This window comes from Balaenoptera physalus (genome assembly GCF_965194825.1).
Source record: "Balaenoptera physalus genome assembly, chromosome: 4".
In the NCBI taxonomy this organism is placed as follows: Eukaryota; Metazoa; Chordata; class Mammalia; order Artiodactyla; family Balaenopteridae; genus Balaenoptera; species Balaenoptera physalus.
Window position 1 is genome coordinate 111,414,412 of NC_138891.1, and position 10,213 is coordinate 111,424,624.

At 33.2% G+C, this 10,213-nt stretch overlaps 1 long non-coding RNA gene across 8 annotated transcripts in view; it reads right to left on the reverse strand.

Annotated features, from left to right (window-relative positions):
- The window catches only part of LOC309660134, a 242,950-nt gene that overhangs the window by 226,802 nt on the left and 5,935 nt on the right, over positions 1–10,213 (reverse strand). The window lies entirely within an intron of this gene.

Below are 10,213 nucleotides of genomic sequence, written 5' to 3' on the forward strand. Positions count from 1 at the left end.
TTTAGGTGTTCTGTAATTTGTTAAAGCAATATTTTGCAGTTTTCAGTATACAGACCTTGTACAACTTTTGCCAAATTTTCCCTAAGTAATTCATATTTTTTGATGCTATTGTAGTTGCAATTTAGAAAAATTTAATTCTCTCTCATGAGTTGCTAGTGTCCAGAAATGCAATTAATTTTTGTGATTTGATCTGATATTCTGTAATTTCACTAAACTCACTTATTAGTTCTAGTAGCTTTCTTAAAGTTTCCACTCAATTATCTACATAGGCAATCACATCATTTTTGAATAAGAACAGACTTTCTTCTTCCTTTCCAGTTTGGAAGGATTATTTATGTATTTATATTCCCTGATAGAACTGTCCAGAATTTTCGGTACAATATTGAATGAAAGTGGTGAGAGTGGACATCCTTGTGTTTGTTGTTGCTGATTTTAAAGGGAAACATTTAGTCTTTCACCACTAAGTATGTTAGCTGAAGGATTTTTATAGATGGTATTTATCAGGTTGAGGAAGGTCCCTCCTCTTTATACTTGGCTGAGAATTATTATCAGTAATGGATGTTGGATTTTGTCAAATTCTTTTTCTGTGTTTATGGAGAATAATCACATGATTTTTCATTTTAGATTTTCAGTATGATAAATTATATATTAATTTATAAATGTTAAACCAACCTTTCATTCCTTAAATAACCCTATTTGCTCATGATGTACAATCCTTATTATATATTGTTGGAATGAATTTGCTAATTTTCAAAAAATTACCAATTTTATCAATCTTTTCAATAAATTAGGTTTTGGTTTCTTTGGTTTTCTCCATTAATTTTGTTTTCTATTTCTTCAACTTCTGTTCTGATCTTTTAATTTCTTCTACATACTTTGGCTTAGTTAGCTTTTCTTTTTCTAATTTCTTAAAGTGGAAGCTGAGGTTACTGACTTGAGAATTTCTTCTTCTATAATACAGATTTTAAGTGCTATACATTTTCCCCTAATTACTGCTTTAGTGGCATCCCACTAAATTTCTGTCATAGTGTGCTTTTATTTTCATTTAGTCTAAAATATTTCCTAATTCTATTTTGATTTTTTTTTAATCCATGTCTTATTTAGAAGTGTGTTATTTATTATCAACCATTTTGGGATTTTCCAGATATGTTTCTCTTTATTGTTTTCTCATTTAATTCCACTGTGGTCATTGAGCACATTCTTTATAACTTAATCCATTTAAAGCAATTGAGACTTATTTTATTGTCTATATAAATATATATATAAATATATATATATATATATATATATATATATATATATATATATATATATATATATAAATATATAGTCTATCCTGGTAAATTTTCCATGTGTACTGAGTGTGCATTCTACTGTTGTTTGATGGCGTGCTTTAGTGGTGTCCACTAAGCTAAGTGTGTTGATAATGTTCAAATATTCTATATTGTTATTGATTTTCTGTCTATTCTATCATATATTGAGAGAAGAGTATTGAAATTTCCAACTATAATAGTGGATTTGTCTATTTCTTCTTGCAGTTCTATCAGTTTTTGCTTTATGTGTTTTGAACATCTGTTTTTAGATGCACAAAGATTTGGGATTATTATGTCTTCCTGATAGACCCCTTTATCATTATGAAATAATCTTCTCTGTCCCTGGTGATATTATTTGCCTCGAAATCCACTTTGTCTGATATTAGTATGGTTGTTCCAGCTTCCTTTTGAATAGTGTTAGCGTAGCATCTCTTTTGTATATTTATATTTAAATTGAATTTATTATAGGCAGCATTGAGTTGGGTCTTTTTGTTTTATCCAATCTGACAATCCCCTTTTAACTGAAATATCTGGACCTATTATATCTAATATGATTATTGGTATGGTTAGGTTTAAGTCTATTATCTCTTATTTCTTGTTCCTCCTGTTCTTTGTTCAGCTTCCCTCCTTTTTCTGCCCACTTTTGAATTGAGTATTTTTTTAGCAATTCCATTTCATCTCCTTTGTTGGATTATTAGTTATACCTCTTTGCTTTGTTATTTTACTAATTGTATTAAGATTTTTTTGTATACATCTTTAACTTATCACTTTATGACATCAAGTGATTTTATACACCATATGTAATTTGAAGATAGTTTACTTCTGTTTTTACTTCTTAGTCTTTATACTATTTTTAAACTCATTTTACTTGTTATAAAACACACAATACATTGCAATTATTTTGTTTAAACAGTCACTTATCTTTTGAATAAAATTTAAATTATAGGAAAAAATTCATATTTTTTACCCATGTACCTATTTTTACTGATGCTCTTCATTTCTTTAGATGTATATTTTCATCTGGCATCATTTTTCATCTGCCTGACAAATTTTAAATTTCTTGTAGTGTAGGTCTTCTCAAAATGAATTCTTTCATCTTTTGTATGTATGAACTATCTTTTATTGCTTTCATTTTTGAACATGTTCACTGAATATTAAACTCTAGGTTGTCAATCTTTCTTTCACATCTTTAAAAATATTGCTCTACTTTTTGAGTTTTTCCAATGAGAAATCTGCTGTCTTCCTTATTTTTGTTTGTCTGTACACAATATGCCTTTTTTCCTGTGGCTGCTTTGAAAATTTTTCCCTTTATGACTGGTTTAAAGCAATTTCATTGTAAAGTGTGTTGGTGTAGTTTTCTTCACATTTTTTGTTCTTAAGTCTCATTTAGCTTCTTAGAATGTGGGTGTTTACTTTTCATAAAATTCTGAAAATTTTGGTCACTATTTCTTCAAATTTTTTTCTATGCTCCTTCTCTTTTCACTACTTCCGGGATCTAATTACATATATAAAAGTTTGCTTAAAATTGTTCCACAGCTCACTGGTGTTCTTTGCATTCTCCTTTTTAAAATTATTTTTTGTTTTAAATTTTGCATAGTTTCTATTGCTATTTCTTCAATACCTTAAATTTTCATTTTAAACAATGCAGTTTTTATCTCAAGAAGTTTGAGTGGGTCTTTCTCATATCTTCAATATTTCTACCTAACTTTTTAGACATTAAGTATTCCAGGTATAATAACTGCTATTTTGTCCTTATGTCTGCTAATTCTAAAACCTGTGTCAGTTTTAAGTCATTTTTGGTTGATTGATTATTCTCCTCAATATGGGTCATGTCTTCCTGCTTCATTGCATGTCTGCAAATCTTTGATTGAATGCCAAAACTTGTAAACTTTACTTGTTGAGAGGATGTTTTCTTATTCCTGTAAATATTCTTAAGCTTCCTTCATACATGCAGTTAAGTTACTTGGAAACAGATCCTTAGGGTCTTGCTTTTAGGAGTTGTTAGTTGGCTTCAGAAAAGCACCCAGCATAGAGCTAATTATCCACCACTACTGAGACAAGGTTTTCCTGAGTACTCGACACAATGCCACATGAATTATGAGTTTTTCTAGTCTGGCTGAAGGGAACCAGTATTTTTCCTGGCCCTGTGTGAATGTTAAGCACTGTTCTCTTTAATTCTTTTGAATGGTTATTTCACAGTCTCTAGCAGTTTCCTCAAATGAAAAGACTGATCAGTACTCTGTGGAATACTCAGCAGGGACCATGTGAATGACTCTAGGTTATTTCTCTGTGCAGTTTTCTCCTTTATGGTGTTGTCCTATGAACTCTAGCCTTCTTGTTCTCTCTGGACCTCAGCTTCCACTTCCTCAGGACACATTCTGCCTTTGTTCCTCATCCCTGAACTGTGGCTTGGAAATTCTCTTGTGGCAGTAAGCTAGGACATCTATAGGGCTCACCTCATTTGTTTTCCATCTCTCAGGGATCACTTTCTTAGGTTGCCTGATGCCCAGCACCTTGATTTGATATTTTTGTTGTTGTTATTGTTTCATATAGGACAGTAAATCTAGTACTTGTTACTCCATCTGACCTGAAGCTGACGTCCCAGCTGATCTTAACAATGGAGATGAGTGATAGGAAGATTAAGAAACTCTATGCATTGTTCTTTTGTAGAAAATTCAGCTTATGGTAAAATATTGAATCAAAGTTTCTTTCTACATACACATACATATGTATATCTTTTTAATTTAAACTACATTCCCTGTACTCTGGAGAAGTATCGATTTTAATGAGTAAGAAATTCTATTCCAAATACTGTTCACAAAAAAAGAAAAAGAAAAAACAAACCTAGATACTGCATGAGTATCTGTCATTTAATAAGTAGTGATAACTTCACAGAAATGTGTACCTCAAATCCCATCTCTACAATCCTTTTATATTGGAGCTATTCTTAGATTTTCTGACCTCATCTTACTAAGGAAAAGTTTCAACCTTTCTCTGTCAAACAGTTTTTTTAGCTCGGAAGTACAGTATAACTAGTAGAATAGTGAGTCAGGTAAAATGATAAATGCTCTCATGAAATAATTTAATATGGTTGGTCTAGGAAATGTTACCTTCCCACATAATAGTTAATTTAGGAAGTGTTCATAAATGTGGGCAAGCAGGGATATCTGTAAGACTAATTATCTCAAGAAAGTTCTCAAAACAAGTTTTTTTTTTTTTTTTAGAAGTAATTTAGAACTTTTTTTAAAAAATTTTATTTATTTGTTTATTTATTTATGGCTGTGTTGGGTCTTTGTTTCTGTGCGAGGGCTCTCTCCAGCTGCGGCAAGCGGGGGCCACTCCTCATCGCGTTGCGCGGGCCTCTCACCATCGTGGCCTCTCTTGTTGCGGAGCACAGGCTCCAGATGCGCAAGCTCAGTAATTGTGGCTCACGGGCCTAGTTGCTCCGCAGCATGTGGGATCTTCCCAGACCATGGCTCGAACCCGTGTCCCCTGCATTGGCAGGCAGATTCTCAACCACTGCGCCATCAGGGAAGTCCTCAAAACAAGTTTTGACATTGGTAAGTTTCTACCTAGATTGTTAATTTTATGTAAGAACAGAATCTTTGTTTAAAAAAAAATCCTTTAATACCAATATCAAGTAAATAACCTGTGTTTCACTGCATTATCTTTGAATACTGTGAGTCTTTTCAAGTTTTACAGGCATTATTACAACTGCTAATAAAAAGAAAAGAGCATAAAAGAAAAGAAAATCTTGAAAAATAGAAGACATTTCTAGCAAAGATGGAAACATTTGAATGAAAATAGACGGAAGCAAATAGTGGAAGAATTAACAAACTGAAAAGCAATTTCCAAGTATTCACTGGCCTACGTTTCTCAGTGTTGTGTGAAATTTTTGTATTAGCTACTAAAATGAAATAACTAGTTAGAAAGACAAGTAGAATGAGGAGTTGCTATTAAATTATTTTAAAAATCTAATAGTATAGGGAAAATAATCTTAAAAGGAGAAAAATAAATTCTTAAAATCTAGGCCATTTATCTGTGATTTTCCATATTTCCTGAAGTTCTGCACTTTAAACTTTGTGGTACATCACATAAAGACAGTCACTTTTTTTCACTGAAGATCAAGTTATCAGCAAAGTACAAGATGGTAATTAAAAATTTCTAGTTCGGTGACAGGCACACATTGTTCTTTTAATGAATCAGATTATCTCAACTTTGTAAGGATTAATTAGGTACTTGTAGCAGTTCCTTTAAATTTCTCAGAACACTATGCCACCAGATAACTAAGTGGCAGCCTTGTAAACTCAAAGAGTTAAGCTCAGAAAATCTATTACACTTAATTCCATTAGAAGAGTCAGAAAGTTTTGATTAACTATGATATTACTAAAATATTAGCATATATTTTTATTTAACATTAAGGTTTGTGTAAGCACTAAACACCGCTGGGGAAAAAAGGGGGGAAATGAATATTGCAATAATTTTTCTTTCAGAAAAAATTAAAATCATAGAAAAATAGTTTTTGAAACCTGCATGTATTTTCTCTCCAAAATCAACAAATATTAATATTTTATCTTAGTTAACATTATAAACATAAAAACAGTTATTTTCAAATAATTTTAGATTTATAGAAAAGTTGCAAAGACAGCACAAAGAATTCCCATATACCTTTACCCAGCTTCCTCTAATGCTAACATCTTGTATAAGGACATTTATCAATCCTAAGAAATTAACATTGGTATACTACTATTAACTGAACTGGATATTTTATTAATATTTCATCTTGCTTTATTCCAGAATCCATTCTAGGACACCACTTTACTTTTAGTCATCATGTATCCTTCAGTTGGTGACAGTTTCCCAGTCTTTTCTTGTACCTCATGACCTGGACGATTTTTAAGAGTACTTGGTCAGGTATTTTGTAGAGCATCTTTCAATCTGGTTTTGACTGATATTTTATCATAATTAGGAATTCTCAGTGGATCTTGGAAAAGACTCTCTCAGAGGTGAAGAATGCTTCTTATCAAATCATATCAAGGGGTACCTCATATCTTGTCACTTGTGGTGTTAACTTTGATTGCTTAGTTAAGATGGAGTCTGACAGGTTTCTCCACTATAAATTTCCTATTCTTCTGTTTTCCATATTCTATAATTTGGAAGCAAGTAACTAAATCCAGCTCACATTTCAGTGGAGGAGAATTAAGCCCCACTGCTTAGAGTAGGGAGGCTCTACATAAATTATTTGGAATTTTTCTGAAGGAAGATTTTTCCCTTCTCCCCCGTTTACATATTTGTTCAATCAATTATATACATTTGGGTATATTCATTTTTACTTTGCTCTTTTGGGTTATAAATGCTACTACTACTAAGAGCCCAATACTACTCTTATTTATTTTATTGCTCAAATGATTCCTGCTTTGACCATTTGAGGACTCTTTCTGAGGACCACTTGAGGCTCCTGTGGTCCTTTTGACATGCCCCCATATTCTTTTTTTTAAAAAACATTATTTTACTTTCTTGCACTATAAAATGCTCCAGGCTTATCTTGAATTTCCCCTACCCACTCCTTGAATCAGTCATTTCTTCAAGGAGCCCTGGTTCTTTTTATTGGGGAATGGTGTTTAGAAACTAAGATCTGGGTGCTGGGTATGCTTGTTGTTACTGGGGTGTCACTGCTTCCCTATCCTCTCAGCAGACAGAGCTAAGAAATATATGTATTATACAAACCAATGTATACACATTCTTTGGTATTGATATTTCTGAGTGTGTGTGTGTGTGTGTGTGTACCTGAGTTCATATTCCTATCTCTGACTCTAGCACCACAGAGTGGTGCTATAACCTCAGTCTCTGACAGCCAGAAACCTGGCTTCCATTGTCTACAATTTATTTACTTATTTTTTTCAATTGTGGGACATGCAGAGTAGCCTAGCAGAATTGCAGAATTCCTAGCCCATACCCTTGTGAAAAATAAATTTACCAATTAGATTACAGTGTTTATGTATAGTTCTTTATTTACCCTTACAGTATACAGTCAAAACAGTGTTTTTCAAAGTTAATTTATGTCAGCTTCTTTTTTCTCTATAATTTAGTTTTAAAGAGAACTTCCTTGAAAAAAACCCCCCACAATTATACACTATATGGAATTTAGAAATGTAATGTTGCAAAGGTTCATTTTGAAGACGACTGTCATTAATTTTTACACAAGCAGTATCCTAAAGCATTTTAATCTATCATAATTATAACTCACCCACCCCAATATTATCAGAGCTCTTTGTCCTTTGGGTGGGGCAATTAGGAGAGTCCGTCTATTGGGCTGAAGGAAGAGTTGGGAAGGCTACCTACTGTAACTTTTATTAGATATAGTCATAATAGCTCAACTCTGCCTCCTCCTAAATTAACTGAGTTGCCTTGGGCCAGTACCCTTCCAGTGATGGTCTTGATATTATCATACTGTAATGTCATATCTTCCCAATGATATGCTTTACTACAATCTATACTATAGAAGATGAAACTGAGGTTTTGAGAGTGACTTGCCCAAGGTCATATGGCTCATAAATGACAGAGTTTGAGACTGGAATTCAAATATGTTCAAAGTCCAAAATATGAGAAATTATTATTCTCAGGTTAAAACTTTATGTCCTACAGCAGAATATGGTACGACTAGGTTTATGGTTAAAGCACCCAGATTATTTTGCTTTAGTAAATAGGCATTTTATAGTCTTTTGAGCCATCCTTTGCCTGTTTCTTTATTGTCAGTGGGCTCAACCTATTTAACTCCAAAGACATTTCTACCTAAAGAATATGTAACAGGGTAGTATCCTAGCCAACTTCCCCACCCTTTACAATTTGTCCTTCAATAACTTGGCATGGTCATCTTACAATGCAATTTGAACAGATCAGCATCTCTGACAAGGCCCTATGTGAATAATTTAGCTTTGACCTTGAACATGTAAAACATAAATTCTAATTATTTTTAAAATGTTCCAAGTCAGTATAATCCCTTTTTTAAAAAAATGAGAATTTGGGAGTATCTAGTATGTACTCATCAGGGTACTTGCAGATAACAAATTTTCTGAGAAGAGTTCTGGTTCTGTCTAGCACAAAGCTTATCAAACTACAAGTGATGAAGGAAAAGTTATTTCTCCCACAATCAGTCATGGATCATTAGTTTCATAAAATAAAATTAAAATCATTTTTTTAGAGAAATAAAAATTATAAAATGTCAAATACAAGCCCACATTTTTAATATTATATTTTTCAGATATAAAATTATTCAAACTGACACTGAAGTTTTTAAGCACTTTCTCTCAATTCCTTTATTTTTCTTTATGGATTGGTAACAAGCATTTGTTTACCAACATTGATCCAAGGAACACATTGGTTCCTGGTTAGAGAGTTTCTTTAGAAAACCTCAGTTCAGTGTTAGTGTCCACCAGAACCTACGTCAGGTTTCATTGACATAATAACACATTTCTTTTTTTCCTGAGGGTGTGCTAACCATCCTCAGGTCTTAACACCTTCTTACTTTTGTACTAATCTAGATTATTGCAAAGTCTGTATATGGAACACATCACTCTCCTTTGCTATTGTTTTGCCTTAGAAGAAATATAAATGCTAGCATTTATTGAATGATTATTATATGCTATGTTCTAAATACCTTATATGTATTGAGCCATTTAATCTTCTCAATATGAAAGCAGACACTATTATCATTCCCATTTTACAGAAATGGAAATTAAGGCACAAAGAGATTAACTTGCCATGGTCACACAGCAAGTGAGTGGCAGATAGAGATCTAAACCCAGGCAGCCTAGTTCCAAGGTCTGTGTTCATTACAACAATAACATACTGCTATCCATAGGAAAAAACTATCTAGGAAAGGCCTTTGTAGTTAATCTAAAATTGTATTCCAAGTATATTATTCAAAATGTTACTCAATACCCATCATTTATAGATTTCTAACTAGGAAAAACAATTCAAACTTTATGGAATTATAAATACCTAATATCTTTCCTTCTTTGCTTTTGCTACTTCTAGGAACCTAAGAACTAAGGTCTGAGCTCAAATGTCATGGATTTTTTCTGTTCTGATTTGTTGTTTTTTGCTTTTGTCAAGTATTGTTTCATTTAACACAAGTATTTTTATTAGCTACCTCAAATCCCATTTTTGAATAGGTGGTATATATATAAGCCAATTAATGTTCTAAAGCAATCCCTCAGCCATGTGATTTGCTTCCCATCTGCAATCATTGAGAACTCATTTTAAAAAAACTGAATAGGTCTATCAGTATCCTAAGGCTGTCAAGACAAATTACCAGAAACTAGGTGAGTTAAAACAACAGAAATTTATTCTCTCACAGTTCTGGAGCCCAGAAGTCTGAAATCAGGGTGTTGGCAAGGTCATATTTCCTCTGAACGCTCTGGGAAGAATCTGTTCTTTGCCTTTTCCACCTTCTGGCGCCTGTTGGTATTCCCTGACTTGTGGCTGTATCACTCAAATCTCTGCCTTCACAGTCACATTGCCTTCTCTTCTCTGTGACTATCTCCTCTGCAGTTCTCCTCTTCTAAGGACACTCTCATTGGACTTAGGACCCATCCAAATTATCCAGGATGATCTCCTCAAGATCCTTAATCTAATTGTATCTGCAAAGACCTTCCCCAAATAAGGTAACATTCACAGGTTCTAAGGATTAGGACATGGGCATATCTTTTGGGGGACCACCATTCAAGCTACTATAATAGGTGATGGGGGTAGGAGGTAACTTCCTATAAGCATATTAGAAGAGGCTTTAACCCATGGGCTTTGTGACAAATTTTATATGATAAAAAAGCCCCCGCCCCGCTACCCCCATTTTCTGGCTCTCTGCTTGGTTCTGGACTGGCAAGGTTTGCCAGAGACCT